Below are 6234 nucleotides of genomic sequence, written 5' to 3'. Positions count from 1 at the left end.
CTCTTGAGTTTCTGGGTATTCTCCTGTCTCTACTTCCTAGCCTGTAGTAGGAGTTCCAGGATTACAGGAGTGCTGTTGTGTCCTGCTTTACATGGGTCTGAGGATGCAAACTCAGACTCTCACGCTTGTCCAGCAAGCATGTGACCCACTGAGCCATCTTCCAAGCCCTGTATTTTATTCTTAACATGATGGAAAGTAGCTGAAGGATTTTAGATGCCAGCCTGACATGATCAGGTTCTGTATTACAGAAAAGTACCAGGTCCTAGGAACTTAAGTATTGGTGAAATTATTAAGGTCACTCCACGTAGTTAAAAGGGAGGTTTATTTAGTGGTGTAACTTACAAATGAAGGGATAGGTAGGTTGCGGGTTCTGGGAAAGACGCAGCGCAGTCTGGCGGTGTTCTCTTGAGAACTCTGCTCGGTCTACCTCCAGCGTCCAGGGTCCAGGAACCAAGAGAGATGGTGCATCCGGATCTCGGGTCTTCAGGGCCCTCTCTTGGCCCCACCTTGTAGGCATGACAGTTACCGAAGTCTCAATGGGGGTTGGAACTTCCAGATCAAAGCTGGAATGGCTACCCACTACACTTAAGCCTAGGGCAAATCGAGATAAAAGGCTTTCTTCCTGAATCAAAATGTAACAAGACCCTCGGCTGCTACCAACTCTATTACCACACTCATTCTCAGATGTCCTCTGATTTCTTCATCTACTGTGGAGTTCTGTCTTTTCTCTCTCAAGACAATAGCCACCAACAAGTCTTTAACATGTTTTATAACCCAGATAGAGCAGATAGTTCAGTATGCGTTAATGTATATACATATTTCATCATGTAAGACAATTTATATGTTTCTTATATCAAACATATTACTATAACATGCAATTATATTGGTGAAAATATGGTTTTATATTATAAAAGTGAAAATAATAAAGAGTCCATCCGACTTTGTATAAATTTTACTTTAAAACTACCTTGCATCATAATTTATTTTTTTTCTAGGCTGGGGATGTAGCTCAGTGCTTTCCTAACATCCAGAAAGCCCGATCTGATCCTCAGCACTATATAAATTGAGCATGGTGGTGCAAACCTGTAATTCCAGTACTTAGAAGCAGGAGGGTCAGAGTTTCAAGGTCATCCCCAGCTACCCAGTGAGTTAAAGGCCAGCCTAGACCATGTGAGACTGTCTTCAGTTACGCAATTTTCTAGTCTAGTGAGTAGTGGTGGAGAATGTGGGAGTCAGATACTGGGCCTGTGCCTCATGAAGATGGTCGAGCAAGATTCAGCCTGAGGAGGGTATTGTGCCAAGGTCTGTTTCTAGGAAGGAGACCTGACATAGCACAGGGAAGAATCCAGTCATAGGTGGGTTCACCTTAGCAATTTGTGCCCTCAAAAGAGGACGGTGATGTTGAACTGAACAGCTAGTCAAGCTGAGCATTATTGTGGTCTATAAGGAATGTTTGGCTGGACCACACAGACGGATGACTGGGCATTGGGTTGCTGGACAGAACATGAAGACTAACTTCAATTTGCTCTGCACAGTTCACAAATGAGAGAAACTGAGCACGTGCAAAGATGACAGTAAACATCTGGCAAATGAATTTGTTTCCTTGCAAGTCCCTAGCCTGGGTTAGGTTCTTCCTCTTGCACATTCATACATAATTCTGATTATACACCCAGCACAGCTTTTATAACATTTCCTTTTTGATTGCCGTCTTGTTCCCATTGTTAATTACAGGCGGGCAGGGCTGTTTTATTTACTTTTAGGTGTGTTCTCAATGCGTGACTCACCAGATAACTTCTTGAGATATTAAACATTTTCTTCTTCCTTTTCACCTGTTTGGAGAACAGGCTCCATACATCATTGCCTCCACGGGTGGAAGGCTTCATGACTTTCTGTCAAAACTTGAACAGACGTTGAAGTTGGACATGACTCAAAGGATCCTACCAGAATCTGGAAAAGAGGGCTTCGTCTTGCAGGATGAACTGAGTTGGAAATAGGGGTATTAGGGTAGAAAGGATCTGGTGTCTAAGGCAGAAAGAAGAGTACGTTCCAGGGAGGAAGTGACTGGAGTTTCCACTTATTTCCTGCGGTAGTGGGAAGTTTGGAAAGGTAGGCAGAGCTTCTCTTGCACCTGGCTTCCTGTGGGTGTTGAGGACCCTGGAGTTCACCCTGTCGGTGAGAGAACAGTAAGGGGGTTGCTCATTTGGTTCCCATTCTCCTTCATTAACAAGTACGCACCACTTCTGTGCCCTTGGCTGTGGGTAAATATGATTATTCTCTCAGCCAGGAGATATCACAGTCAATTAAAAAGTTTTCTTCCTACTAATCAGCAACATCATCTACCCCATCCAAATTTAACCCACAGAATCCTTCTCTTGCTATTTGCTTCTTAGTGCCTTGACTCAGTTCTCATTACCTTTTTACCCAGATATTTCACACAAGTGTGTAAACTGGTCTCTCAGCTTGGTGTTTCCTCCTTCAGTCTACCCATCATGCTCCATGAGCATGTTCTCTGCCCTAAATCAGAGCTAAGGTCCTAGTCTTTCCCCAAACTTCCACATGATGTACAGAATGGATATCCTGGATATCCTCACATGCAGAACAAAGCTCACCTTGGCACTTAGCGTCTTCCACAAGTTGATACTAAACATTTCAACCTTTCCCCCTCACTTCACACCCCTCCTCCAACCTCAGCCTTCACCGTCCTCCTCGATCTGCCTTTATTTTTGCTTCTGTGATTTTGATTCCATTATTTCTTCTAAATGTCCCAGTTTTTTTTTAAGGGTTGATGCAAATCAATCAGTTGCAAAAAGATCACACTCCAAATTTAGTGCTTAGCACAGTAAACATGTATTATTTTTCACAGCTTCTGTGAGTCAGGAGTTTAGGTGCATCTTAATTGAGTTGTATGATGGGATCATTCATGAGACTATAGCTTCCTGAAGGTTTGCTTGCAGAGAGAGGTCTGTTTCTCAAGTGACTGTCAGGCTGGTGCTGGCTTCTCTGGGGCTTCCAGAGAATTCTCCATGGCAGCTGGCTCCCTCTATAGCAGTGGTTTCAACATCCCTAATGTTGTGACCCTTTAATACAGTTCTTCATGTTCTGGTGACCCCCAAACCATAAAGTTATTTCATTGCTACTTCATAACTATAATTTTGCTACTGTTATGAATCATAATATAAATATCTGATATGGGACCCCAAGGGGTCATGACCTGTCACAGGCTGAGAACCACGGTTCTATAGAAAGCAGTGCAGGAGATCAAGGCAGAAGTCATGATGTTTGTTAGGATCTCAGTCAAGAGTCACATAGGTTAGTCTTCCTACCAGCTCTGAAGGAGAGACACAAAGGCAAGGGCACCAGGAGGCAAAGCTCAGGAGAACAACCATGAGATTGGCTGCCACAGTTCCCCTGCCACCCAGGGCGCTTTCTTGATTCTCCAACTCCACTTGTCTCCTATCTCCCCTGTTCTCAGTTGCTCAAATTCTCTAAAGGTCAGGTCTCCCGCAGACTGCTTAATAAAATCCCATTTTCTTTCTTATATGTATTTGGCATGATGAAATGTGAATCTGAAAAAATTGCCTATCAAATGACATAGTGCTGGAGAACGTTTTCCCCCTCTAAACTCCTCAACGGTGGGTTCTGAGATTGTATCACTAAGAGGAGAAAAAAACGCCTTCTTGTTTGGAGGATTTGAATGACCTGAGTTTGAGAAGTAGTCCTGTGCTGGATAGTCTTATGTCAGTTTGACACAAGCTGAAGTCATCTGAGAGGCAGGAACCTCAGTTATCAAAATGCCTCTCTAAGATTCACAAGGGCAGTCCTATAAGCGTTTTCTTAATTAGTGGATGGGGGAGAGCCCAGCCCATCATGGGTGGTGCCATACCTGGGCTGGTGTCCTGGGTTCTATAAGGAAGCAGGCTGAATAAGCCATGAGCAAGCAAGCCAGTAAGCAGCACCCCTCCATGGTCTCTGCATCAGCTCCTGTCTCTAGGTTCCTGCCTGTTTGAGTTCCTGTCTTGACTTCCTTCAATGAAGGACTATATAAGCCAAATCAACCCTTTCCTCTTTAACTTGCTTTTTGGTCATGGTGTTTCATGGCAGCTATTGAAACCCAAACTAAGACAGGCCAAAATTTAAAGACAAGGGGTAAACAATACTCTGCACTGATTTAAAATTTATGTTTCCAAAGGAATAGAACCTGGAGTCTACTTTTCATCTCAGGTTTACTATTGGAAGTAGATCTGATTTGCTTTGAGCCTCTCAAGCACTACTTCATTCAGATTTTATACTAAGTGCAGAAATTTCTTCATCCTCTTTTGGGGATCAGGGCCACAATCCTTCTGCTGTGCGGTGTTGCTTTTTGCATCAGTTTGGTAAAGCTGACTCTGTTGGACTAACTCTCGGTGGTTTTTATCAGATGGGCATATCCACAACTAGAAAACAGTGCAGCTTGTATAATTTCCCTTCTTTCTCCCTCCTTCCCTCCCTCCCTCTCTCCCTCCCTTTCTTCCTTTCTCCTCCTGCCCCTTAAAATCTTCTATGCTTCTTGAGCAAGGATATTTTGTAGAATATCTTGTCTGTGGATTATTGTCTTTTTTGTTTGTTTTTCCTGAATGTTTTGAAGTCTATTCCCTCACAGATGATGTTTTCAATCAGTTTTAGAAGCACCCCCTTCATTATCACAAACTCATTTTTCCACCCAGGTCCCCAGCACTTTTACATTACACTGCAGTTCACTAGTGAACTAGCACTCCCCTCTTTCCATCTGCAGGTAGACTCCTTTGGCCTTAGGGTGTAGTTTTGAAATCATCGTATTTGTCAAGCCTTAATGAAAAGTTCTAGAAAAATTCTAAATGTTCTTATTGGTATTCTCATAGTACCTAGTTCATTTTTCTAACAGGTCACTTAACTCATCCATATTTTTCTTCATGTTTTTCTCCTGTACCGGCCTCTGGAGAATAAGGGATTGATTGTTCATACTTGTATTCTCTGGGCCAAGCACACCTAATTACCTAAATGATTCCCAGGGTAATAGGAAATACACGAATGGCAGATGGAGGATTTGGTAGAGGCTTTACTTTTGCGTAAGTTAGACTTTTGACCGACTGAGCAACTGTACACAGCACACGCCACTGTATCTGGTCTTTGCCATTCTCATAACCTTTTAAACGACCAACCATGCACACAGAGAGAACACCTGGGGCACCACTGTGTCATTGGTTAAACTCGTAGGCAACTTTCAAACGTGTATGTATTGTGTGAGGTTTTATAAGCTCTCTTTCTGACTGACACTTGCCTCTCTACGGTTCCCTCAACTGAAACCAACCATTCATTAAGTTATTGTGCATGCGCGAGACTAAACGCCAGGGATAACAATTCCTGCATGATAGGGGTGGGACAGGAGAAGAATGTTGTAATCTGTAAAGCCCTTCTGCTTCTGGGAGTAAGGCCAGCATTAATACAACGCACGATTGTTATTTCTGAATGTCCCTTTGCAAAGAACAGTGTTTCTCAAACTTTCTTTGACCAGACCTAACATAAAGAAATACTTTTTTTTTTTTAAATCGCCATTCCTGGTACATATCTATACAAAAAGAATAATTTTTTTCCCTTAAAACTCCTTTTTGTCACGCACTCTTTTCTACTACATAGTATTTAAAGACTGAATGATGGGCCCGTTCTCCTAAACCGATTTTTACAGAACTCTATAGAGATCATAACCCACGACGACTTGGAATACGATATTTGATCTGCTGGCGTCTTTTCTTCCCAGGTCTCCCTTCACTCTTTCAAGTTGCAAATGATGACCGCGCCTCCAGCCTTGCCGGGCTCGGTGATGGGGCCGTTGCCCTCCTTCCCCGGCTTCTTTAAGAAGGTGGCACCGACTCATCCAGGGGATGGCGGAGGGGCCGGACTCACCGAGTCCGCGGCGCAGGCCTGGCCGGCTCTTCCAGGTCTTGTGAAAGCCAGGATGTGTGCACGCGGAGCTCACAAGGCCGAAGCGGGGGCGGCCACGGACCCGGCACCCGAGGACCCGCCGCGGCTGCCCGCCGCGTTTCCGGCGAGTCCGCGGGGGTCCGCGCGTGCGCAGAGCGTCCCCCGGGGGGGAGGTGGTTGCGGGGGGGGGAGGGGGGCGAACCTTTCGACCTCCCCGCGCCGGGGCGCGCGCGCCCGAGAAGCCAAAGTCCGCGGGGGGCTCGGCGCGGCGGCGGCGGCGGCGGCGCGCGCCAGGGG

At 45.0% G+C, this 6234-nt stretch overlaps 1 long non-coding RNA gene across 1 annotated transcript; it reads right to left on the bottom strand.

Annotated features, from left to right (window-relative positions):
* Positions 1-305: 305 nt before the first annotated feature.
* LOC128105100 (uncharacterized) lies at positions 306-6211 on the bottom strand. Its single transcript, XR_008216212.1, has 2 exons — positions 5920-6211; positions 306-2166 (listed from the first exon to the last, which is right to left on the bottom strand). It is a non-coding gene; the product is annotated as an uncharacterized LOC128105100 (long non-coding RNA).
* Positions 6212-6234: the final 23 nt, after the last annotated feature.

This window comes from Peromyscus californicus, unplaced genomic scaffold (assembly GCF_007827085.1).
Source record: "Peromyscus californicus insignis strain IS unplaced genomic scaffold, ASM782708v3 Scaffold_9__1_contigs__length_137607984, whole genome shotgun sequence".
NCBI lineage: Eukaryota > Metazoa > Chordata > Mammalia > Rodentia > Cricetidae > Peromyscus > Peromyscus californicus.
This window is presented reverse-complemented; position numbering and strand designations above follow the sequence as displayed.